Source organism: Caretta caretta, chromosome 12 (genome assembly GCF_965140235.1).
Source record: "Caretta caretta isolate rCarCar2 chromosome 12, rCarCar1.hap1, whole genome shotgun sequence".
Taxonomy (NCBI): Eukaryota; Metazoa; Chordata; order Testudines; family Cheloniidae; genus Caretta; species Caretta caretta.
In genome coordinates, this window is record NC_134217.1 from 17,807,973 (window position 1) to 17,835,844 (window position 27,872).

At 40.1% G+C, this 27,872-nt stretch overlaps 2 long non-coding RNA genes across 4 annotated transcripts in view; one reads left to right on the forward strand and one right to left on the reverse strand.

Moving 5' to 3' along the window:
- LOC125620735 (uncharacterized) overlaps positions 1-27,872 on the forward strand; it is a 213,498-nt gene that overhangs the window by 138,405 nt on the left and 47,221 nt on the right. For all 3 annotated transcript variants that reach the window (XR_007352299.2, XR_007352302.2, XR_007352301.2), the window contains exon 3: positions 13,453-13,497. This is a non-coding gene — a long non-coding RNA (uncharacterized LOC125620735). The remainder of the gene's footprint in view (positions 1-13,452; positions 13,498-27,872) is intronic.
- LOC125620736 (uncharacterized) overlaps positions 1-27,872 on the reverse strand; it is a 328,147-nt gene that overhangs the window by 83,035 nt on the left and 217,240 nt on the right. The gene's annotated exons all lie outside the window — the stretch shown is intronic.

Here is a 27,872-nt window from a genome sequence, read left to right on the forward strand (position 1 = left end):
GCAAAAATATCATCTGCAGACAAAACACAAGCATTCCAAACTGTGAACATTTCCAGAAGTTATAAGCATATGAAGACAGAGTTTATAATGGTACCTGTTATGCTACAACCTGCTGTCATAACTGTGTGTTACTGTAGTAATTTGTGGATTAAGAACCTCTTCCCAGTTGTGTACTATGTACATAAGGTTGGGACAGAAAATATTTTCAGGCTTTACGTAGGTTGAGGAGAAGCTGTTGATCTCATTTTCTGGGGCCCAGTCTCACCCATTTCGATTCCTCTCAAATCTTTTATTTGCAAAAGTATGAATCAGGATAAAGAAGAGATGGGGAAAGAGAGTGTGGAAGATGGGGAGGAAATGGGGTGGGAAAGGAACATGGTGAAAGTTTAGCATTATCATCTCCCTCGTCTCTTCTATATTCTAGCCCTTGTCATTCCACCACCTAAATGTTTATAAATCCAATTCAAAAACCTGCAGAATCAGATTTCTGTCATGTGTCCTTCATCTCACTTCTCTTCCACATTTCCTGATGTTTCTGTCATCTGTTGTTTTTCAGTTGTTGTTAAATGCTTTGCTGAACTGGGGCCTTGGACTGTAAGAGCCTTAGTGCAGGGATCTAAGTTCTAGAGATATCGTCTGTGAACAGCCTCGTACATGTATGGGTACACTAAATAAAATCATCTCTCTCTCTTTCCCAACCTTTCAGAACAGCCAAGCAAGCCAGTTTTTCAAAATATTAACAGCAACTGCTGGGAAACCCACCCCAATATTATGGGAAGCGAACTACCATACTTAAGATCCTGTTGATTGATAAATTACTAGAAATTCAGGGTTTGGACAATGAAAGCTAGAATTACTCAATGCCAGAAGCACTTTGAGGGTAGATGGGCCATAGCAGACCAATTGTTTACTATATGTGAGAATAACAGTAATGCAGCTTCAATCTTGAGTGATATCTCTTCCAAGGATCTGTCTATACACTTAAATTATATTCTATGTGCTTAACAGATAATGTTTTTACACCCATAACTCCCATCATTTGTGTGCCAATTGATACTTAACAGCTATATAGTTTCAAGCCACTGTTCCAAATGTAAAGCTGTGTTCTACACTAACTGATATTTAGAGCCTACATAATTATCGAAATATTTAGGAGACACTATTTCTAAGCTCATATCTAAATACAGAAATTTCAAATACTGGCATCACTTAATGTATACCAACTTGCATATACACCTGTGTCCCTATTTGTAGATTGTATACCATATTTGCAGTCCCTGTAAATTATCTTCTGAAATACAAATAAATGGTTTTAAGAGAAGACAATTACTCTCTTCTTTCTCATATTTTCTTTAATGCAGCAGCACTGTAAAGACTTTCAAGATGAACTGAAAGCATTTTCTATTCCTTATAATTAAGGCTAATTATGTGTCGCCCCCATGTGTGGCCCATTGCTGGAACCCTGAGGAGGGCCCCCTCGGGAGCCTGTCACCGGAACTTTGCAGGGGGCTCTCTGTCGCTGGAAGCCTGCCAGGGGCTCCACTGGCTGCCAGCACCGGAGTCCCGCAGCCTCTGGGGCTAAAGCAGTGAATGCCAAGGAGGTCTCTGAAAGTCACGGATTCCGTTACTTCCATGACCTCCTTGACATAAACTAGCCTTATTTATAAGCTGTCTGATCAGGATATCTATAGAGGTATTAATTTTATGGAATCAATGCAACAAAATTCAAATTAATGTATAAAGTGACATATCCTGATTGCCTGCTGCATTATGCTTTGCAATCAGTGCTTCTCTGGTGACCATATGTTTAGCTCAGAGAAAATCTTTAAGATGTACATTTTCCATCCAAAATTGTTTAAAATGATTTTTGGCTATTTTTAATGGCCTGATTTCCTTTTCCTCTTCCTTTTCTCGCTTCCCAACCACTTGCTCACCAATCAGCTATTAGCATGGGTCCTGATTACCCACTGCTTTGCACCATGTGTAGTTGTGTGCACCTGTGAAAAGTGGATGCAAAACTACCCAATCAGAATGGCTGTATTTCACAGACACTTTGCACAAGTGAAAATGAAAACACAAGTTTCAAGGAAGTAGAAAAAATGAAACCTATCATAAGCATGAGAGAACTTTTTCCTAACATGAGTTTCCTGCTCAAAATTCCCCCCAAAATAGAATGAAGAAATCTTGTGAATTAAAAAAAAAAAAGTTAATATTTCAGGGTATTTTTGAATTTTTCTTCCTGATTCTGCTGTTCAAATTTCTGCATGCCTGCAAAACAGAAGGTCTGATTCTGTAAGGTGTTGAGTGCCTGCAATGCTCACTTTACTTAACGCGGCTTCTCCTGGTAGCAAGCATTGTACTCAGTAGTAAAGCTTGGTGGGCCATTATTTCTTGTTTATACAGTAGGAATCCACCTTGAAAGTAAATCTTTGTTTTGGCTGTATCTTGTAGTTTTACTAGTAATATAAACCTGAAGCTGTGTTGTCTGGGAATTACGAAGAAGTGTGGCTTGTCTTGCACATATGTAAAACTTCACTTTCACAATGTAGAATATGCATGTTCACAAAGACTATTATTTTCTGAAGAAAAATGTAACGTGCCTTAGGCTGTCAGACAACAGATTTTTTCAACCTGCATCTGCACAGACAACATTTAAAGTTGCCAGCATATTAGAAATTTCTGAAATTCCTTTTCTCAGAGCAACCTAAGAGCACAAATATTTTTTAAAAAAACAACCTAAACCTTTACATGCTATTTTTCCATTACTTTGTAGATTTTTTCCTCTTAAATGTTGGCATCACAAGGAAAAAAGAAAATTCTATTTTGCTTTGACAACAAAATATCACAATGCATTTTTATTCTTGTGTTTTACTTCTTGTGTCATTGATCAATAGACTAAAATGCCATACCTCCATCAAGGCTACAAAGTTTGATTGCACAAGCTGTCTCAGCCCGTTGGAGCTTATCTGTTATATCTCAGACTCCTAGAAATGTCACAATGGAGAAGAGCCTAAACCAACATATGTCAGCCTTCCTGTCAGATGAACAGGGGTTCTGAATGAGGGTCATTTTGGCATTCTCTATCCATCACACCCAATTGGTGCACCAATTCATTTCAGGGCAAACAGAAGAAATAAAAGACTTTGTAGGCCACTGCTAAGTATGGAATCAGCTAGTGACATTACTACACTGAGCAGTAGCATGGCTCAACTGCTATCCTCTGATGCTGGTAGATATTAGTTTATATCAGTTTACCTTATATGATTAAACTACTTGGTTCCAAATCTAACACTCAGAAAAATTGAAAACCAAGTAGTTTTTCACTTCTCTTGTCATACTTCCAGATATTTTTTAAAGTGTTAGGTGAGTTGTAAATCAAGGGTAGCAAATTCCACACCATATGGGCAGCATAACGAAGGCACAAGTTCCTTGCCTTAAAACTCAGTGGTGGGATCGCTAACAGTTGAATCGTGTTGGGACACATGCAAGGCAAAAAAGGAGCCTACACTATCAAGGGCTTTAAAAACCAGCAATGTCAGCTTGATTTAAATCCACCACTTTAACAGGAGCCAACACATAAAAACCCAGGGCAGATGTAATATGATCACGTGGATGCTTAAATCAGTGAGCAAACATTCTCCTGCAGTCGGAACAAGCTTCATGTGATGGAAAAGCCCTGCTGAATGCCCTACTAAGAGGGAATTATAGTATCAAACCTCTTGGCCACAATGGGTTGTGTTGTGATTCCATGGTTGCTGAAGGATAAAGAAGGGCAAGTGTCTTGTACAGCATCGAGCATGCTGTCAGTGCTGGCCAAATAGCAAATAACAACTTTCCCTCAACTATTTTACATAGGAAGGGTCACGTTCAGTGCCCTATCCACAAGGAAGCAAAGACAGTCTTTCGGAACTGAAATATTTTAAAAATAATGTAACATGTTTGAGGGAGCCCCTTGAAAAAGCTTCAGACTATGCATTCATGAAAGCTTATGCAAATTGTCATTGACTTCAGTGAGTTTTTTGATCAGGGTCATATTCCTGGCAAGATGAGATGCTTCTCAGAATACTACATCATACTTACCATCTGAGTTCTGATGGGTAGTAGTTAGCTTCCTTTCTGCATATTTTAAGTCTTGAGCCATAAGTACTTTATGCATGCTAAGCTCCCACTGATTTCAATGGCAGATATGCACATAGAAGGCTGCAGGCCTGAGTCCATTCATGTTTTGTATTTCATATTTTGATTGTTACACCATGCAGTTTGAGTCTACTATGCTAAGCATGAGTGAGTACAGCCCATAACTTCACACTAGTACTGTTTAGTGCAATAAAACTCTTGCCACACCACTCTATAAGTAAAATTTCTGCCATTCTACAGCATGTGTATGATTTACTCATGTTTATGTGAATAAATGCACAGTTCACAGCATCTTCATCCACTTTCTTGGTGAGACTTTTAAATCAGAATTTAAGAAATATTCTCTTACTAATTTGCTTGAAAGTAGTATTTCATGTAGCCTACTCAGAAAAGGTATATTCTCCAAACTTACAGTATGATCACTTAAAAATAACAAAAATCAATGGTCTTTCAAGAAAATTAACTATTGTAAAGTTCTCTTCTTTGAAGATCAAGGACTTATTTATCTCTGCTGTTTCCTTGTAGAGCTAAATTAATTTAGTTGCTTAAAAAAAGGCTTTTCGCATAGTGTGGAGAGTGTACCCAATTCTTTGTTGTTTTTCTATTATGCCACAAAATAAGCATCTTTTTTCCTTTTCTGCATTGTTATGCTTAATTGGACTTCCAGAAGTAACTTATCTGAAGGCAGTGAAATTGAATAGCTCAACTTCTTCCAATGGGTTAAATCTATGAGGTCTTCAGTGCAGTAGATGAATCTTGTTGGTAATTTTAATGCTCTTTAATTCAGCAGAAGCTAATAGGGGTTGCATCTTCATATTAAACTAGTCAGTGAGGTAAGACTTTGACAACTGAATATTTCAAATATAAAAAGAATTTAGAGGGAACAGTGCCCTGTGTACATACTCAGGTGGCTAGCCCAGGCTGCCACAGTGTCACTGCTATTTTTAGCAACGTAGTTCAATCAAAGCAAGCAGGTATGCCTACATGTATTGCAATCTCACCTTCCAACTGCAGTGTAAACATACCCAAAGTAAAATGTGATGTTCTTTTAAATACATAGAATGTTGGGATAAGAAGGCAGCAAGGAGGGGCATTATGCTAATCTGTAAGATTGATCCTGGGACTAAAGCAGAAGATTGGGAGTCAAAATGTGCATTCTATTCTTGGCTCTGCCCAGACTCAATCTACGACCTCAGGCAAGCCACTTGGAGCTTGATTTCAAAAGGGTCACCAACCTAGTTTCTTATTTTCCAGACACAAATAATTATGAATGGTTTCAGAGTAACAGCCGTGTTAGTCTGTATTCACAAAAAGAAAAGGAGTACTTGTGGCACCTTAGAGACTAACCAATTTATTTGAGCATAAGCTTTCGTGAGCTACAGCTCACTTCATCGGATGCATACCGTGGAAAGTGTAGAAGATCCTTTTATATACACACAAAGCATGAAAAAATGCCTCCTCCCACCCCACTCTCCTGCTGCTAATAGCTTATCTAAAGTGATCACTCTCCTTACAATGTGTATGATAATCAAGTTGGGCCATTTCCAGCACAAATTACAATTAACTTAGGCTTGAATAGAGACTGGGAGTAGCTAAGTCATTATGCAAGGTAACCTATTTCCCCTTGTTTTTTCCTACTCCCCCCTCAGACGTTCTTTTTAAACCCTGGATTTGTGCTGGAAATGGCCCACCTTGATTATCGTACACATTGTAAGGAGAATGGTCACTTTAGATAAGCTATTACCAGCAGGAGAGTGGGTTTGTGTGTGTGTGGGGGGGGGGGGGTGAGAAAACCTGGATTTGTGCTGGAAATGGCCCAACTTGATTATCATACACATTGTAAGGAGAGTGATCACTTTAGATAAGCTATTACCAGCAGGAGAGTGGGGTGGGAGGAGGTATTTTTTCATGCTTTGTGTGTATATAAAAAGATCTTCTACACTTTCCACAGTATGCATCCGATGAAGTGAGCTGTAGCTCATGAAAGCTTATGCTCAAATAAATTGGTTAGTCTCTAAGGTGCCACAAGTACTCCTTTTCTTTTTGCAAATAATTATGAATGTAATTTAGACACCTAGCTACCTGATTTCTGCACATGATGTAGACATCTAAATTACTTCATGATTCATGCCCATAAAATCTCATTTGCAAAATGGAATGCACCTTTTAGATATTCAGAGTAGACCCTTAAACATTTTGTGCCTCAGTTTCCTTATCTATAAAAGATTAATCTTACTTAGCATTGATATAGTTTTTACAAAGGATCTCAAAGTACTCAAAAGCCAGAAAACATTATTATCCCAGTGTCACAGATGAGGAAATTTAGGTGCAGGGAGGTTAAGTGACTTGATCAATTACACAATAAGTCAGTGGTATGCAGGTCTGGCTGCCATTCCCACACCGTTTCCACTGCACCATAGAATAGAACTTTCCTGCCAGACAGGATGGTTATGAGACTTAGCCCATTAATGTTTCTAAAGTGCACTGAGATCCTCAGGTGGATTGTATTATTGTTCTTAAGGAAATACATTTTATGGGAAGGAGAAAAGAGTAGAGATGGTGAAGAGTAATAATGTCCCTCACTTTTTCTTCCTTTCCTTTAATTTATTTAAGAATTCTGATCCTGGTAAACTTTCTTGTCTCTGCTAGGTAAATAAGCAAGTAGCAGCAGATTTGTGGTCAGAAAGCTTTGTCTGTATTCTCAGTGGACTGGCTGGCTATGGACTATTTATTCAGCATGTACAGCACTTCCCCAGAGGAATTTGGAAAGAAATGGGCTCCTTATGTGGACACACATTTAAATGCAAATTAAGGTTTTTGGAGTCAAATTCAGGCTGTATTTGTGGGAAACAGAGGTGGTGACACCGCACCCTTTCCCAAAGGAGTCCACTATCACTTTAAAAAAAGAAAAGGAGTACTTGTGGCACCTTAGAGACTAAGCAATTTATTTGAGCATGAGCTTTCGTGAGCTAGAGCTCACTTTTGTAGATGCACTATTATCTTGTCTGAGACAGGCATATGTATATACATCTTATACATTCTATTCCTGCTAACAGTAGGAATAATTTTTTGTGGGAGGAGGGGAGGCTGTGTGAAGCTATTTCCACCCTAAATTAAGACATACAGGATGGGACTACTCACAGTTGTGTAACGTTAAGCATGAGTGTAAATCTTTGCAGGATTAGGGCCTAAGAAACCACAAACTAATCATAGATTGGAGAACTGAGAATATTTTATTTCATTAAAGCTGTCAGTGCTATGAAGCCTCTACCATATTTTTACCAGTAAAATATCAAAGGTGATTTGGGACAAATGATCTATGTTTGGTGAAAGTATCTGCTCTGAGAGTTTAAAAATTGTTTCCGTGCCTTCTGTGTTAGAGCTGGATTCTTCAATTTGCTCTGCTGGTGCAGGGGCTGGTGCATGGATTTCCTGATGCAGGATTCAACCCTTATTTGATATCTTTCTGATTTTGCAGGCTCAGGAGGACATGAGGGCCTCCTCAGTTCTCCTAATGACTCAACAAGAAGCATCCCCTCATACAAACCAGGGATTGGTTTTACAGGGAAAAATATGCTATTAGTTTTAGAAAAATTCTATTGTAATCTTTTATCAGAATTATAATGTTGTTCTGATACAAGAATTCTCTTTTATATTTCTGTGATGACTATACAATGTCCAGGATAGAACATATTAACATATAAATATATTATTCATGAAAAAAAACTAAATAAAAAAGACACACAAAGCACATCCAGTGTAACTTGCTGCGATAGTGCTGAAAGATCACTATAACAGTTGGGGGCAGCGGGGGCGGGGGGGAAATAATGGAAGTATGTTGTTTTTGCTCTTTGTTTTCAGAAAGTTTTACAATTAGTGTTCGGGCACGCTGGACACTGATTTCATTTCACAACATCGCACATAAGAGCGAGCTGAACTCTCAGTGTATAACCAACCTCAAGCTACCTCGACAACAAGATACCAATAACCCTGTAATTTCAATTGCTCGCTCTTTTTTATGTGTTCTGTATCTCAGTGAAGTCTCATCTCTCCAGCCCACTGCCATAGGCTAATAGTCTGTAACAAAGCTCACCCTCAAAAATGTCAGTTATAATGAAAAAAGCAAGATCACAGATGAGAAAGTTGGCCTTAGCTAAATCCTATGGGCCCTACTTGCAGGTTCTGAAGTTTCTTCTGTTTCATCCACTAAACCTGAATTAGAAGGATGTGTTAAATTGGATCACCACAGCTTCTTTGTCCCATATCACTCATTACCCATCAAAGGACAATGGACAAAGGACAATGAACTCCCAAAGAATGCAAAAATGCCACTGTCAGCTGCCAAGCTGAGTAAACACCGTCCCCAGCACTGCAAAGCAGGAATTGAGTAGTCTGCCTTTTAACACTGGATGAACTATTAAAATATCACTGACTGCTGGGCAGCAAGCAATAATCAGAGAACTTGTAACAGCGGATCCCACTCAATCCATTTCACTCTGTTCCAGCCCAAATGGTTTGTCATCTAGGGCCCCATTTCACCATTGCCTTATACCTTGGGCAGTCATTTACAACAGTGTAAAGAGGATGTAAATACTATTGGTTTCATATGGTAACATTTTAAACTGTTATACATGACTATGCAAGATACAAAGCAAGGTAGAATCTAGCTTTAGACATAGCAAGGAAAGGTGAGATGCACTGGTGGCTCAGGCTCAAATTGGGATAATGAGAATAAGGAACATCTTTTTTTAAGGGGTGGTTATTATAATAATTATCACTATTGATCACAGTCCCTCTCTCCCTCTCTCTGAAAAAATAGTGTTTAATCCCTAAAGAAATCTAGGTAACAACTGATTAGCTACTTGGTAAAGCAGGGCTATGCATATTGGGTTCCTCTACTTTCGGTACATCCCACTGTTATTCCAAAAAAAGTGCCATTTCTTAATATTTAAACCATGAAATGTTGTTTGATCTGTCAACAGCCCATCCCACAACACTGAGCTACAAGCATGGGGCTTTGTGAACGCTGCTTGGGGACACCCAGGATGTTCAGATTAGTTCCAGGTTTCTGAGTTATTTTATATATTTCTGTAAGGCCCTTTTCAGCTGACTGCACCACCACTGCATTGCTTTAGTGGGACTACAATGCTGATATACCCTTGGAATATTTCAGTCTGATAACTTTTCCCATTAGAATTTTAATAACTACTCCGTCACATACCTACATCTTCCATCTCCTAGGGGACTAAGGAGAAGTCTACACCACAGCTGTGAGGTGCTTCCCAGCTTGAACAGACAGATACGCACTAGTTCTGCTTGAGCTAGTGTGCTCGGAATAGCAGTGTAGTGACGGCTTGGGCTAGCCACCCAGTACATTCCCAAAGAGTCCAGGTGGGTTTATACTCAGGTGGCTAGGCCAAGCTGTTGCTCATGCCACTGCTGGCTACACTGCAATTTTTAGTGCACTAGCCTAAGCAGAACTAGTGTGTGTCTGTATACCTGAGCTGGGAAGCATGATCCAAATGGCAGTACCCTATATGAAACCAGTCTTCTTGTCCACAAATAATACATTCCAAATTGTGCAACAGTGGGAATGATTCCTGCATTGTGACTAAATCACTAGACATCCAGGGGCTGAGTCTAATCACACTTACACTGGTTTTACACAGATGAACTTCACTGGAGTTACTCATAAACTTACACCAGTGTGAAAATGGTAACATATCCTAATGTGCAATTTAGTACATCACTGATGAACTTAGCCCAATCACTCTTTAAGGTTCTAAATGAGAGTGTAAGCTAGTGTTAAAGAGATACTGTAAACAAAAAAATCTGTGAACAAGTTTCTTTAAATAAAATAACAGATCCCCTTCATTAATTTTCTGGAGGTCACATATTCTGAATCAGAATTCTGGAGGTCTTTGGAACTAATTTGAGTGTGGAGATCTGGAAATCTCTATGAAACTCTCATGGCATCCAGCTAATGCCAAACTTTTGGGTTTTGTTGTTTATGTAGCGCATTCATCTATGCAGTTAAGACATTAAAAAAATCATTTAAAGGCCTAATCCATAGCTGGTGTAAATCAACATAGCGACACCAATAGCTAAGAAGTTGGCTATAATTTTTCTTTAAAAATACAAATGCTGATGAATGGCAAGTGTGACAAAGTTCCTCCTCTACCTTGGTGGGTCTTACGCTTATTGGCGGATTTGCTCGCCTTGGAGCGTCACGGCAGCCCTCAGTTTCGCTGTTTTTTGTGAATCCACAGTCCAGGTCAACTCCTCCTGTGTCTGACCAGGAGTTGGGAGGTTTGGGGGGAACCCAGGCCCGCCCTCTACTCTGGGTTCCAGCCCAGGGCCCTGTGGAATGCAGCTGTCTAGAGTGCCTCCTGGAACAGCTGTGCGACAGCTACAACTCCCTGGGCTACTTCCCCATGGCCTCCTCCCAACACCTTCTTTATCCTCACCATAGGACTTTCCTCCTGGTGTCTGATAATGCTAGTACTCCTCAGTCTTCCAACAGTCCGTGTTTCTAACTCTCAGCTCCTAGAGCCTCTTGCTCCCAGCTCCTTACACGCGCACCACAAACTGAAGTGATCTCCTTTTTAAACCCAGGTGCCCGGATTGCCTGCCTTAATTGATTCTAACAGCTTCTTGATCGGCTGCAGGTGTTCTAATCAGCCTGTCTGTCTTGATTGTCTCCAGAAGGTTCCTGATTGTTCTGGAACCTTCCCTGTTACCTTACCCAGGGAAAAGGGACCTACTTAACCTGGGGCTAATATATCTGCCTTCTATTACTCTACTGTAGCCATCTGGCGCGACCCTGTCACACAAGACAAAGGAAACCATTTAGAGGATTCTCATATTATCAGCAGGAAAGGGAAAATATGCACAATACAAGTTTTCCATGCACTGTACCACCTCTCTTCGGCAAACACTATTTCTAGGGATGAAAAAGTAATTCAGTATCCATGTCCATTTGGTCCTTGACCTCTGTACTAAGAGTCTACCAACAATGTCTCAGTTAGAGCCAATTGTATTGGGAGTATTTGAGATATGAACATTTGGCCAAAAAAAAAAAAAATGAAATGAGGCCAAATAGCTTCCATATAGCAATAACTGTCCAGTTATAACTAATGTAGGCCAGATTCTAACCAGTGACCTGAAGATGAACCACCCAGATCCTATTTCATGAGTTCCTTGATTTCAGACTTTCTAAACCTTGCAACCACTGAGAAAGCCCACAGAAGTGGACCTGGAGCCCAATATCCTCCTTAGTCTGGAAGCTCCGCAGTTTTTTTTGTTTTTTTTTACAAAGCAAGAATGACACATTTTGAACTGGAGCAAACCTCCCCCCTCTACAGGTGTGCTATTCTGAAAATAAGTTTGATTTAAAATGTTCAACTGGCATGCCATTGTATTAATTATGTTTTGGCATAAATCAATGTGCCATGTTAACTGACTAAGTAACATGCCTCTGGTGTAAATTTGATGGTTTTCCATGTTACATTTGCTATTTCAGTGGATTGTTAAATGTCAAGTGAATGTTTTGTGCTGCCTTTAGACCTCACCTTTCCCAAGATATCCCAAAGATAAGAGTTCCTGGCCCTCATTCACATCACTCCTTTGTACCACAGAATATATAGCTGGTAGCAATCTGATTTCAGTTTAAATTCCTCCCCGTCTCCCCAGTAGAGCTCTGTAAAAGCAATCTGCAGCTGGGACTGGGTCTTGTTACCTCCCCCCATTTCCTTCCTTGTCTCTGCCCATACTCAAGGCCCTCCCCAAATAATAACAGCCTGTAAGATTATCAGATCTGACTCCATCCCCTGATGTTGCTCTAATGACTCTTGTATGTGGTTGAGCAATTCCCTCAGCCTTTGCCTCCCACCAGAGAGCAGGGATCAGGAGGTAGGATGTACAATTAGAGTTGAAGTGAAAGTCTGTATACAAATCTTGAGGAGCGAGGGGTTCCTGATTGAAAAGTATATGGGGAGGTGCAGTAGGGTTCCTCTGCTGACCCACCCTGTAAGCAGCTGTTTGAACACTCCAGGCTCACTCCTTGTGGCAGGTGCAGCTTGCTAACACTACCAGGTTACATAAAGGAGGTGAGAGCGACTGTCTGGGCAGAGAGAATTACGGTCGGAGACAGAGAGGTTTCTGCAGAGAAACCACAGAAACACCCAAGGCTGGAAAGAACAAATAGGGTAAGGTTTCTGTCATGTTGTGGTTTCAACAGCAAATAAATTCCAACCTCAGGAAGAGGATACATTTGCACCAGATTATGACTGAGCATGGGCACAATCTAGCTCCCTCTGAATTCAGTGGGGGTATTTCCACAGATTTCAGACCTGCTTCAGGTAAGACCCCGCTTTCTGTTCAGAGCAAGGAGGGAACCTCCCTTGAATGGAATCCATGCACTGTAACCAAGCCGTGCCTCTATTTTTAGACCAATTCACAGCATGTTCACTACTTAGCTTTCTCACTTGCTGACACAATTAGGTACCTAGGCATATGAAGCTCACTTCTGCCCTCAGTTAAATGGGTGCAATTTCTACTGCATTACCGAGGGATGATGAGCTCAGGTGTGCCCTCAGTGTCAAGCGGGCTGTCCCATTGTTTCATTGGGCTGGCCGGAGTGTCACTGAGGGCAGAATTAGAGACATTTCATATAAAGCGTTACCAGCTTTTTAATCATAAAAACAAATTAAAAGATTAGGGTCTGTCCATGCCTGGGGCCCCGAGATGCTGCTGCAATACAAATAATTACTAAGAATTATAATAAGATAAAATTATAATTAAAAAGAAACCGATTTGAAATATGAGCACAGTTTTCTCGGGTTAAACATTTTATTAATAATGAGGAGGCCATGGGTCTGCCATCTCTGTAACCCCTCACTTATTTCCGAACACTTTTCACCTCTTGAAAAGTAATCTAACATTTGTTCCTGTTTAGAGCAGTCTCTGGAGTATTTAGACATGTCATCAAGTATTGAGCCCTAACTCTAATGGCATTTTATCTGTTCTGAATTTACAAAGACATTTCATTTTTTTGAGTTCAAGAAATTATTTTCTGTCTGCAATATGAAAAAAAAATCCCTGGTTTGCTCTTGGCTCCTTCCCTGTCTAGTCCAAACACTGAAAATGTCAAGTTTGCTCACTAATTAAACATGTCTGTCTTGGACTACACTTGTATCCTTCACCGTGATGGTGCAGAGTCCCAGGGAGACATTATACATTCATGTTTTGAAATACAGCATTTAAAAAAAAATTGTGTGACACAAATACAAACTTATTGGAACAATCTTTTAACAGGCAAAGCAATCATAACCTGGGAGAAGCGGAAGAACAGTCAAGCTGGTAAGTTCCAGTGGAGATCTGGATGGGAATTTCCTCAATATTTGGGGGCATTGGGATTTCACAGTTTTGGTTCAGACCCATATGTATTTATCTTTCCCTCACCCTACTAAAAACAAGAGTTTGATGTAATTTCAATTTCTGGTGGCAGTGAAGGGGAAAGGTGATTAGGGTGGTTGAATCACCAAAGGTTCAAAGTTCAGTTAGAACAAGCCACCAAAAGCCTAGCTGAACTATTCAGATGTGAGATGGAAATCTCCCAAGAGAAGGATTTCTTGCGGTTTTGTGGCATTTCTAATTTTGTTCTAAAACACAAAAAACAACATCCTCATTTACACAATCAATTCTGAACTTGAAAAAAATTATTCTTTTCAAGTACAGTTTTAAAAGTGGTTGACGCTTCACATGGTGCTTGTGCGTCTGGTGTTTCCTATTTTATTCAAGCCAGCTACACATTTCTAGTTTAAAAGTAACATTTTTCTATTGTCTGCCATTTCCTTTGAGAGTTCTCTTGGGACAGCGGTTTGTAAGGCAGGATTACCATAAGTGATTGAAATAAACAGGATCTTAACTGTGTTCAGGACACAAGGCCTCCCACGAAGATAGGACAAAAAAAAAATAAACAGCTAGCACCTCTCATGAAATGAGAAGGGAGAGAAAAGGAAAAGAAGGAAGAATATTTAAAATAGAGAGGAATTGTAATTTATGGTAACATATATGGAAAGTGCTCTAATACAATAATGAGCTGTGTGGCATAAATGCCTAGAGAGTTTAGATTATAACAGGATGAGAAGGGGAGGGAGGTTAATTTAAAAACTCCATTAAATAAAAGTGACAATAACAAGGTGAATTGAACAGTGTTTTTTAATGGATAATTTCTTTGTGTTCCCTAAATGTAGCTAGCACAAAGATGTCACAGTGAGGATAGGTAGGTCTATCACATTAGCACTGTTTTGCAGGACTGGACCCTCTCCTGCACTGTTATACACATTTAAATATGTATCACAGAGAAAAGGCCCTCTGCATCTGATAATACAGTAGGTTCCATTTTGTACATTTGCACAAAACATACATATTGCTATTGTGTGCAGCCGTGACCCTGTATAAGAAAGTAAAAGTGAGCATAGCTCCATAAATAGCCATTACGTACACCACACTGTAGGCCCATGTCCTGCTGAGAGCAGACAATGCAAGCTTTCCCTGCATGGGATGCTTCTTTAACCAATCATCAGTTCTGACATGAGTGCTGGCTGCTTGCCTCTAGCCCAGCCCACAGAACACAGCAGTGCTGTCAGCGCAGCTGTGTCATGTATGCTCGGACACGCTGAAAACTGAAAACACAGATCTGGAAAGATGCACCTGGAAAAACTGGCAATGCTGGCCAAACACTATGCAAGATGTTAACTCAGCATTATGAACAGAAATATGGCGCATGACAAAGATGACAGTCTCAAGATTACAGGATACACATGCATAGTATTGTAATTCTACAGTTGTACCCGATGATAATAATCTGTCTAATTGTGGCAGCAGTTTACTACTGGAATGCAATAGTCCAGAACTGAGTACCATGGAGGAAAAAGTGACATATGACTGGCTTTCTTGTCACTTGGTTTCTTAGCTCTCGAAATGTTCCTCAGAAGTAACGACCTGTACTGAAACTGCAGTACTATGGAGGCCTGACACACACCTTTTTCACCCTTCCCTGCCCACTTTTCTGCTTACGCAGGCCAAAGCAAGTTGGTAGCACAGAGTGGGTGTGTAAGATCTGGCCAACTTTTGCAAACATGATGATATGGAATATGCTGAGCAGGAGACAATGAGAAGAGACTGGAAAGAAAGACAAGTGCTTGGTGGGGAGGCAGCTAGGGAGGGAAAACTGGGCGAGTGGGAAAAGAAATGGGGTTGGTTTGGGTTAAAAGGGAGAGAATGAGGGATTTGTGGAAGAGACTGAAGAATTGGAAGGAGAGCGAGGGAGAGGCTGTTTGGGAAGGAGAATGGAGGAGGAGTGATTCAGGATATGCTGAGGGAGTAACAGTTAGAACTCATTGGAACTATTACTTTGCTCATTGCACTAAAATGGGAAGATATAAAGACTTAGTGAGAACTACTTGTAGCACTAAAGTAATTCTAAATCAATTAGCCGGATGCTTACTTGAGCAATTTAGACAATGGATTAAATACTTTTCTAGCTATATATCATGAGGCTTTTTTTTGGCCAGTTTATAATGCCTGCTGTTCTGCTCAACACTATAATTCAGATAAAGATATGAGAATATTGTTTGGGTGTGCTACTGTCACATACTTGTGTTTTGGTAAATGGAAAGTTAGCAGGACTGTGCTTTCTGAACACATTTTCAAATGTGCAGGATGCTAAATTAATCTTTTTACACACTATGCAGGGATTTCTTGATTCTCCCCATTATAACTGAATTAAACCAAAAGGTAAACTTTTCAAAAGCTCTAATGACTTAGGAGCCTAAGGTATGTCTACGCTGCAGCAAGTCTCAGAGCTCAGGTCGACAAACTCAAGCTTGCGCTATGGCATTAAAAACAGCAGTGTAGCTGCTGTGGCTCTGGCTGGAGATTGGGATCTGAAGCATGGGATTGGGGTGGGCATCAGAACCCAAGCTCCAGCCCCAGCTGCAATATCTACACCACTATTTTTCATGCCGTAGCACTAGCCCTGCGAGCCCAGGTCTGTAGACCCACATTCTGAGCCTAGCTGCTGCGTGTTTAAAGCACAGAGTAGACATACCCTAAGAGTTCCATTCTCAAAAGTGTTATAGGCATGTAGAAGCCTAAGTTTCAATGAAAATCAGTGGGACTTTGGTTCCTAGCCACTCAGGAGATTTGAAAGGTAAGGGCAAAAGAGATGAAGGAGGGAATGCCAGGGGGGAAAGGCATTATTAGAAACTTTGGCTACATTTCCATCCTAAGCCTGGGTGTTAACTTTAAAAACAATCTTTAAAGTTATATATATTTTAAAGTAGTTGGGGCAGACGAGTTTTTAAATTGTTTACTGCCTAATTTGGTCCTCCTCATTTATTTATGAAAGGTCTGAGTACAGGGCCCAGTAAAGGTAAAATGAATTTTTCCTCTAGTTAATTTTGTACTTTTCATTATGATGTTGGATGTCCACACTGAACATCTTTACTGATAGTGAAATTTACTCCCATGCAGATGGTCCACACAATGGCACTCTATCACTTTGACCCTAAATTCAGGGCTTTGGTAGGTCTTAGGCAGAGCTTATGAATTTCACATAAAGAGAGAGCCTGGATAAAGAAGGAAGAATTCCCTGCCCCATAAAGGCCTAATTTTCAGAGATGAAGTGCATTTGCAGAAACAGCAGGCTTTAAATGAAGCTGTGGATGCTTGACACCATGAAGAAATCAGAAGACATCTTTGTCTAATTATGTCATGGTTAATAGGAAGTTAGCTTGCCTACTTTGAACTTTACTGTGCTGATGACCTTGCTTATAACAAGAAGACTGTAGATGTCTGCTTGATGAATGTGTGCTCTGATAAAGAAACAAAAGTTCTGCACTGGATTTAAGAAGCTTAGACAACAACAAGGTAATTCAGACAGATTTTTCATACACGAAAGATGGGTGAAACACGGGAAAAGCCTACTTAGGCAATAAAGGAAAGTAGTATAAATCTGTTAAAGAAAGGAGCATGACAACCATTTGTGAGCTAAGGTAATGAAATAGGTTGATTTGTATTTACTTGGGTTAAAAGGGTAGACCTTAATGGATATTATACTCATTAAGTTCTGTTTCATTAATTTCATTCTACAGCTCTGTGGGGATTTCAGTAGAGGATTTTAGATGCAACATGAACATAATATACATTGTATGTTAAGCAAAAACAGTTTCAGTTCATAAAACTTTAACAAGCGGTGACTTACCTGGACTAGAAGAGAAATGGCCAGAAATCCAGAACAAGCACAATGAGAAATCCAGCATTTGCTGGGATGCTTGAAGGGATCTATTTCTTTTAATACACAATAGATCTCTCTTAGGTATTTGTAAAAGCTCCTTTCACTTTAGTATCTAAGCACCAGAAATAGGCTGAAAATCTCTACTTTGTATTGTTCTATGCTATTGCAGCAGATTTCTTTTAAGGAGCTAGAGAGATCTGAGACACTTAGATGAATAAACCATCTCATCTCTGAGGGGATGGCAAAACACCTGAAACTCAGGTGTGAAATACTTAGACCACATGAACCACAGATTAGAATACCAGAAAAGGTCAATTTATCCTTCAAGAAACAATAAATAATTTGAGTTCTGTATAGTTTATTGTACAGGGTCTTTCTAAACAAAGAGTTTGTTTGCTCTGGATGAACACTGAAGATTCCATGGCACTTTTCATAAGAGGAGAGATTTGCAGGAGTATCTTTGCCCAGAATGTCCCCTCTATCCTTGTTGTACAGTGTGCTAGTTATGTCAAAGCTGCTTTTCAGAAGTGCTGTACGTATACATTATGGGCCAGATTCTTGACTGCAGCGGAGTTCTGTTCACACCCAGGGAGGGAGGGAATATGTTAGGGAGTCATTTGCAGCTACCTCATCCTCAACTGCCAACCCCAACATAGTCAATGCTGCAAGGGAGCAGCTCAAACAACACTAGCATAAGGTTCTCCCGGGATGTTACACCAGTGGAGAACTGGGCATAGCAGAGCTTCTCTTTGCCACACTCCCACCCCACCATACCTACCCCCTCTCCTTATGGTGAGGGTTGGGAGGCAGCTGGAGTGGTGTACATGATACAAACTGAACTTAGTGGACCAGAGAATCTGGCCCTATGTAAAGTGCTTTGGGATACTTCAAACTGAAAAGTACCATATATAAATGAAAAATATTGTAATGAACTGTCTAATGTGGTCATTCTCAACCTTTTGGGACTCAGGATCCATTTGTAAACCTTGATGGCCTGTTGCAACCCAGTAAATAGATTTAGTGCCAAAAACATCTGACTTACTAAATATTTCTTACCAACAATATATACGATATTATCTTAATGCTTAATATAAGTACTAAATAAGTGCACCATGTGTACCATAGCGGTAGGTCCTGCAATTCTTGTCCCATAGGGTAGCTGGGCACAGGTTCCTGCACCGGGTGTTACAACCTATGGGGTTGCAATGTCACTCAGGTTTGGCCCAGCTAGCCCAGATGGGGGCTGGCTGGACCAAATCTGTGAGAGTGGCGTTGTTAACCTGGCACATGGGGTCACAGTGCCACGACTAAAATGTCCTCCAGCCGGCCCTCCATCATCATGATGGACAGGCAGCTGGGTCAAAGCTGAGAGGCACTGCATCTCTGTGCACCGGGTCACAATGCCTGGAGCAGAGAGCCAAGCCCAGCCAATTGTGTGTGACCAGAACTGCAGAACTGCCACCATTGTAAGGTGAATGCAGGGTGGACTCTGCAACAACCCCCTTTTCCCCCAATGGCCCCACACCGCCATCACCCCTTCTGGGCCTCCCACATGACTCTTGGAGGAGTTCTAGCAATGCAATTTTGGATCACAAGCCATGGGTTGAGAAACCCTGGACTTGCGTATATGTGTGCACCACTGCTCCCTATTGAATGAAATCAGCTCTCTTAGCAGTAGACAGACTGACTCGCAGATAAAAGATATGTTCCTTTCAGCTCAAATAGTAGGCTCCTGTGCTTACTGAGTAGGAGATCTGAGTTCTTTTTCTACTGTTTCTATGAAGCTCTGAGTGGCCGTGGTGTCCAGCATAGTGACAATCATGACATGGTTAGTGGACCATATATGTTACTATATTATGTTTGATGGAAAAGGCTCTTTACTGAATTTAGTTCAAGTACTAGAAGGCAAGCATTCATGTAATCTACTCCCTCAGTGAAGGGGAAATGTATCCACCAGCACTATACCATTGTCTTATGCAGAAGACGAGGAAGTTTATGTCCAAATTCATGGCAATTCATTGATCACCTGCTCCTATGCTAAGCTTCCCCATTGTTAGAGTTCTAATTTATCACTTCCCAATAAACAGACCAAATACCAGCGTGGTGGTCAATTTGAAAGTGGTTTGGTTAGTCTAGGAAAAGCCCAGACCCTGTTTGTTGATCTAAAACATAGCTTGTATACTGTTTATCTAATCATAGTTTTGTGTGAGGCCAGTTCTATGTTGGTCTCTGAACCATAAAAAACTGCCCAGTAAACCCAGTTAGAGTTTGGTGGTGGCAGTGGATATTCCAAGGACAAAGGATAAAATTAATTTGTACCTTGGGGAAGTTTTAACCTAAGCTGGTAAAAGTAAGCTTAGGAGGTTTTCATGCAGGTCCCCACATCTGTACCCGAGAGTTCAGAATGGGGGAGGAACCTTGACACCAAGAAAATGGTTTTGCATTTACTCTCTCTACTAGTGTCACAGCTAGTCATTATGAGAGAACAAGGTGGAATAATAGAGTCTACTATTATCATGAGACCTAGTGGTTTTAGCACACTTTCTTAATCATCCAAAGCAGGGAAAATACATGCACAGTATTGCCATCCCTGCATTCCAAATAGTGTATTAGGCCCCCACAAAACATGAAATTGGCTTAAAATCATGAGATTTTAAAATAAAATAAACCTTGTATCTTATTATTTGCCTTTGGGTTTCGAGCCTTTAGGATTCACATTTTTAACCTTTTCCCTGAAACCACGAGGATGAGAAAATTACCTTTTTTTAAAATGAAAACTGGGATTATCACATGAACCATAGGAGCTGGTGCTTGAAGAAAAACAACACATATTGTGAGACTCGTGACAAAATTATGAGCATTTGGGAGACTGTCTCTGCAGCAATAATATATTTGAAGTCAATGCTAAACAAAAGGCAATGACACCTAATAGTACTAATGGAATTTTTAAAAATAGTAAAAACTTGTCTTAGTCACCAAAGTCATCAGACCTGACTCAGAATCAAGGCAGATCATAAAAGGGATCCAACTCCCCAAAACTCAATAAAAAGACTTCCAACTAGCCTTGGATCAAACCCTTTAAAGCCAATCTAATTTAATAAGATAATTTAGCAAGATAACCCTTTCCCCATCTGTGTTATGATCTAAACACTGAAGAAGCAGAAGACTGAGGACACAGTTTGAGGTATTTCAGCACTATATGCCTTCCCTCTAACTTTGTTCTCTGTCTTCTGGTGTCTGTGCCTTGTCATGGTGGTACAGCTTGCATGCTCTAACAATCCCCAGAGTCTGTGTCGGCGCGGGCTTTTTGCTCCTGGCAGGTTCAACCATGCCGGATTGGTCTGTTGGGGAGAGGCCAGACAAAACAGACACCCTGGTCCTCCAGGTTTAGGGCTTAGGCACAGGGCTAACAACCCTGTCCTGTAAAAAACAAAATATGTTATGGAAACAGCGGCGGAGAAATCAACCTTTACTATGTGCTATGGCCTTCAGGAGCCAATGACCCGTATGACTGCCAGTGGTGAAAGCTGAAAGGAAGCCACTGGCATGAAGACTGAAGTGCTCGACACCAAGACAAAACCAAACTTGTTTTTTGGAATGTATGGACAACGTACGAAACAGGGAAGCTAGCTCAGGTCACAGCAGAGATGAGACACTACAGCGTACACATCCTGGTGGTCAGCGAGAGCAGATGGATGGGATCAGGAAGATTAACAACAGACTCAGGAGAAACTTTGCTGTATTCTGGACAGGATGATGGACAACACCATGACAGTATTGCCATCCTTTCGAAGAAGGGAGTGGAGCATTCCCTGCTTGAGTGGAAATCCATCAGCAACAGACTTATGAGAGCCAGACTGAAAGGGAAACACAATAATATCACCCTGATTCAGTGCTACACTCCGACAAATGACAGTGATGAAGAAGCAAAGGACAAATTCTACCTTACATTACACATGGAGTTAGAGAGAGTACCACGTCACAACCAAACTATCATCATGGGAAATCTGAATGCCAAGGTGGTAAGGACAACACAAACAATGACAGAGCAATGGGAACACATGGGTGTGGCACCATGAATGAAAAAGGGGAGAAGCTTATTGATTTCTGCAATATGAATGACCTAGACTTCGGCAGAACCCTATTTCAACATCGTGAAATTCACAAGCCGTCATACTGTTCTCCAAATGGCAGAGATAAGAACTGGATTGATCATATGATGATCAATGGCAAATGACAACACTCACTGACAGATGTGAAAGTGAGAAGGGGAGAAGATGTTGGCAACAACCACCACCTTGTGACAGCCTCCATCAAGCTAAAACTGAGAAGTGTGGGTCCACCAAACAAGGGACATAGATGTTATGATGTTGACAAGCTAAAGTCCCCTGAAATACAGAAAGCCTTCATTCCGCAGTTAAAGAACAGGTTTCAGGCACTTGCAGATGATGAAGAGGAGGGGAATGCAGATGAGAAGATCAACAAGAAGAAGGACAAAGTAACAACAATTTATAAACAGGACAGTGAAGCCTGTCTAGGCTACAGGCAGAAGAGAAGGAAGGAGTGGATCATACCCAGCACATGGAATGCCATAGAAACCAGACGAGCCCTAAAGAAAATGTTTTAGACACAAAATCCCAGAAGCTAAAGAACAAATACCACGAGCAGCATAGCAAGGCACACCAGGAGGTCAAATGCCTTGTGAGAGCGGACAAACGATGTTACAGTATATTGAAGATCCGGCAACACAAGCAGAGGATGCAGCTGCTTGTGGTGAACAAGGAACCACTTACAAAATGACGCGGCTTATCAGTGGTAAATGGCAGACACCAACAAACACTCTCATCAGGGACAAAACACCCCCCACTGACAACATAAAAAGAATAAGAAATGCGCTGGACACAGCATTTCAAAGAACTGCTGAACAGGGAGCCACCTAAAGAGGAAGCAAACATCCAGAAGCAGAAGAAGATCTTGATATCAACACAGACACCCCAACTAAGGAAGAGATCATTCAAGCCATCAAATCCTTTAAAAATGGGAAAGCTCCTGGCAAGGATAACTTGAATGCAGAATTGTTCAAGGTAAATCCTGAGTTAGCAGCATCTGTTCTGGCCCCTCTATTTATATCAGTCTGGGAAAGGAAAAAAGTGCCAGATGAGTGGACCAGTGGGGTTATAGTGTAGATACCAAAGAAAGGAACTCTCAGGGATTGTAATAACTTGCGTGGTATCACCCTTTCATCTGTGCCAAGCAAAGTATTGTGCAAGATCATAGTCCGGTGTATATCAGAGGCAGTTGATAGCATTCTCAGAAAAGAGCAAGTCAGTTTTCGGAAAGGGCATGGATGCACAGACCAGATCTTCACTCTACGAAACATAATAGAACAATACTTAGAATGGCAACAGCAACTCTACATAAATTTCATAGACTTTGAGAAGGCTTTTGATAGCATTCACAGGACCAGACTACGGCTCATTCTGTGGGCATATGGAATCCCTCTCTGTATAATCATCATCAAAAGCTTCTATTCCAATTTTACATGCAGTGTTGATTATAGTGAGCTCAGTTTTGAAGTCAAAACATCAGGGGTGTGTCATATCTGAAATCCTCTTCAACACTACCATTGACTGAGTAATGTGGTATACAACAGAAGACATGCCAAAAGGCATTAAATGGACACTCTTCTCATCCTTTGAAGACCTGGATTTCGCAGATGATCTCGCTTTCCTATCACGTACCCAACACCATATACTAGAAAAAACAGCTCGACTCAACGCATTCAGCCAGCAAATTGGACTGAAATCTTGGCTGTACCATCTGCTTGAAAACAAACACTACCAAGTGACAAATATCAAAGTTTGCCAAAATCAAAATATAAACTTACCTGTGTCCTTAACGCTCAAGATTATTTTCTAGAAGTCCTTCACTTTATCCCATGGAAGGCAACGAGAGCCTAGATATTTTGTTTCACAAGATAAAATGATGCCTCCTGATGAAGCCTTGGAAAGACTTTGTGATTTGATTGGTCATTATTGCCAGCTGCTAAATATTTTTCACAATAGAAATCTCTTCTTGTGCATGCATGATCTGAGACATCATAAAGTGGATTTTTGAAAAGTGAAAACTCATACCGTATTTGATTAAGATTATGATTTATTTTCTGTTATTGAAATCCCTTTCTACACAGAAGTCAATAAGATACTGTAAAATTCTAATCTGTGCAAGCATATGGGATATATATTACTTACAGTACATGCAATCCATTTGTCAGTGACATTGGCAAATCTAATTAAATGTCCTAGTTGTAGTTACGTAAGGAAATAAGTTTGTGCAGGGCATTTTCTTCAAAGAAGAATGTCTGTTAAGAATAATTCTATTGTTGTTAACAAGGTTAGAAAAGGTTACAAAAATAAACACTGGAGATGATGTACAACTATAGTAACTATAGATTTATTCAAAGAAAAATGGTCAGACTGGATTATTAAGAAGCTATCTTAACAAAAGGTTAAAGATAGTTAAACTATCAAGGGAAAGGATATAAATTATTGCATGGGGATTTAGAGGCACGAAATACATAGCCATGTAATGCACTGTAAATTAAAGTCATTTATAAAGTACAACTGGCACCCATATATAAAAGAGACTGCTTAGTCAGCAAAGGTGGGCCCTGCTATTCGTCATTACTGGAGTAATTCTGTGGGATAGCACAGTATGTGTTTATTAAATGCTCATCATTGTCAAAATATTCCAAAATATTAATGGTCACTGAAGACAACTGCTAAATTGTTTGTCACTGAAAGTCTTAGAGCCAGATCCTTGGTAGGGCTGACGAGGACAGAGACACAAGAAAGGGGTGTGTGTATGTGCAGGCACAAACCTTGTCTTCACGCTCCCCTTGTTCCCGGGGTCATTGTGAGAATGGCCATTCCATACAAGTTAATGATGAGAAGGCAGAAGCTCCAAATATAGTTATGATTTAAACAGGATTGAGAGGTAACATGGAGGGAATGAATGAATAGTGTTAAAAGAGGGTTGGGGGGAATGTAGCGGATTCTCCTCTCAAACAGGAACCATGTCTTTCCTGTTCTGTGATAGATATTTGGAAGATTTCCATGGAGCTGGCAGTTGCTGATCTCATCAGAAAAGTTTATATGAAATAAGGTAAAGACTAAACTTGTGCGCTCTCTGTGTTTGCTACAGAACAAAGTATTTTGCATCTCCCCATTCCTCCTGGGAGTCTCACATCACAGAATATGAACCAAATGTGGCTTGGCTTTCTTCAAGATGACACAAACATCACTTGTATAGAAATGGAGTTTAAATTGCGCTTTAAATTGCTGAAGCGAGCAGAGTACAGAGAGTCTAGTCCCTCCCACAGCCCATGGAGCTGGTCGGCTGCTGTACATCGCCAATTTTCTTCCCCAACCTTAGGTCTGGAATTGAGGATACAGTCCTTCTACATCGTATACATAAGCTGTTATGGCCACAGGATCTTTGTACACATGATTTCCATGGTCTCTGTTTGGCCTAACCCTCACTATTGCCCTCCAAGGTGACATTCTCCAAAGTGCAGAGGGTCTGTGTAGGCCCTTTGGCATGCCCTGACCACAGGACTTAAGGGATGCAAACAGGCTTGCATTTACCCTTCATATGAGGATGAATTTCACACTGTATCATGACTAAGTCAAACTCCCATCAGGACTTACTCAGCTTTACCTTTACATTATGTATTAACTTTCTTTAAAACATAAAGTGTCACAGTGCCGGACCTCATTACTTAAAGAAAATATAGTATATAGCATCAGCTTAGATTGCTCACAAAGAAAAGCATATATAGCCCCCATCCCAGTACTACCCATTTTTTATAACTGATCAGATTAAACAGAAACATTAAGAAGTGTATTCTTACAATATTACAGAGCCAAAATGTTAATACACAGCATGCACAGGCTCCAGATGTGCCTTGCCAAAAGTATAATTCTCAAATCTCTTTTTTTCCTGTCACTCCAATCTGTTCATTTTCTAAAAAGGTAATGAAAACCTGAAGAATTGCTCTGCATACAAAAAACTGGATCTTTTTCTCCTGAAAACACTATAAAATATAATCAACGGTTTGTAAGCTTTGAATACAGACTTTTCTTAAAGAAGGTTCTCTGCACTTCAAGGATAGCACATGTACAGTAAGTAGCAAGTGGTGCAATGGTTACCATGGTAAATTCTGCAGTTTTTTTTACTGTATGGTAAATACTTGAATATTGGTGTATACTCCAACATAAGTGGTTAGAGCAGAAGCAGCCACTTTAATGTAAGTCTTCTCCATTCTCAATTCATTTTTTCACTCCAGCCTAGATCTTCCTTTATTGGGTGGCTTTATCACCTTTTTGGCTTCTGCACACCTAGAAAGGCAAAGTAGTAATGGGAGGTTTAATGTTCACCTCTGCAAACCCTGATTCCAACGGGAGGTGAAAGAACATCTTGCAGAATCAATCTCCTAATTAATAGCAGAAGGATTCGCTTTACTTAGGTATTCCCAGTATTTTACAATTACTTGCTAGACCTTCACAAATGAAGTGTAAGAGCACTTTGTGCCTTTGTAAATTACATAAAACACAACAGCCTTGCTTGTGAGTAAATGATAATGCAGCAGGTGCCATTGTATTAAAATACGTATGGATTGATTATTTTGTGTCCTCAGAAGAAATATCTATACATTATATCAGCTGAGACAATTTGACATGGAAGGTAGAGTAATTTAGTTGTTGATTTGAAATTGTGATGAAGCAGGGATTCTGTGTTCTTGACTATAAAATACTCTTGTGAAAGGATATCTTTATTGCTTTCAGAATTGTGCTACTGTGTAGATAATAAACTATTTGGAAATATGACACTACTCATTTTGTTCTATGCCTACGGTTAAACACCTAAACCAATATTTAGGTAATTAAGTTAGTGGACTGATTTTCAGATGTGCTGAGCAGCTCCCGTTGATTGAGGGACCTGTTTTCTTTCTGATATCCAGCTGACAACAGTGAGAACTACAGGTGCTCAGCATCTCTGAAAAATCAAGCCAATTATTTAGGTCCACACTTAGGTTTCTAATTTTGAAGATTTTGGCCATGGTGCTTATCTGGAGAATAGCTCTGAATCATTGGGAACTTTCTTGTTCACATCAATGGGAGCAGGATAGGACACTCAGCTTTTCTGTGCAGTTATTTTATGCATTCAACTGTAAGGGACAAGTACCGCACCACTGTAAATGGCTCTGGAGTGTCACAGTTTCATAACTGATTACAGGAAAGGACTGTTTTTGTTAGAAATGTACCATCAAAAACAGATTCGATTCCCACTGATCTATGGACTATTATTTGCTGTCAGTTTCCCAAGAAGATTGGGAGTAATGATTAGGATATGTCATTCAAGCTGAGCATAGTACTTTCAAATAACTATATGTAAAATGACAGGTTTCAGAGTAACAGCCGTGTTAGTCTGTATTCGCAAAAAGAAAAGGAGTACTTGTGGCACCTTAGAGACTAACCAATTTATTTGAGCATGAGCTTTCGTGAGCTACAGCTCACTTCATCGGGTGGCTCATGCTCAAATAAATTGGTTAGTCTCTAAGGTGCCACAAGTACTCCTTTTCTTTATATGTAAAATGATAGTAAAGCTAGAGAATTTGGTTCATTAGCAAGTAAAACTGGCCCATTCCATCTCTCTAGAGTACGATACATTTTAAGTTTTATCTTTATTTATTTTGCTGATTAAATCTGATTTGTATACAATTAACAGAGTGCCTCTGCATTTTCATATGTAAAGCGTTCTTTAAGTGACAGGCTTTGGGGTTTTTTTACATCAGAATATTTAACATAAAATATAGTTTTTAAGGACCTACATCTCCACTACAAGTATGGAAATAAGTTTGCTATGCCCTGAATTGGTAGCCTAGATTGATTTGGGGGCAAGAGGAAAAGATACTTTTTAAATCTGTCATTGGTTTTTGTATGTATTCTGTGGTATTTGAATTGTATGTCCTTTCTGACAAAAAGGCTATTGCCTGCTGTGAAATAGATCAATGGGTGATATTGTGCAGTGATTGCTATTTGTTTAAGAGAAATCTCCCTGACTGACCCACTTCCTGTAATGCATAAAGAATAAACGACAGGAGTAATATTTTTGTTCTTGTTTCACTTTCATTCATCTTATTTGATCAGCACTGAACAAAACTGACATCTCATCAAAACCAAAAGAGTGTTTCTGCAGCAGGTTCATCAGAGGGTGGCATTTAAAACACAGACATTGCAGGAACAAATGTATTTGCCAGCTCCGTCCATCGATGTAAACCTGACCTTTATCCCGTAGTTTTATTGACACTGTGCTGCTTTGTATCATATTTCATTACTGTGCTGAAGACCTGGAAGGTCCTCCTTGTAAA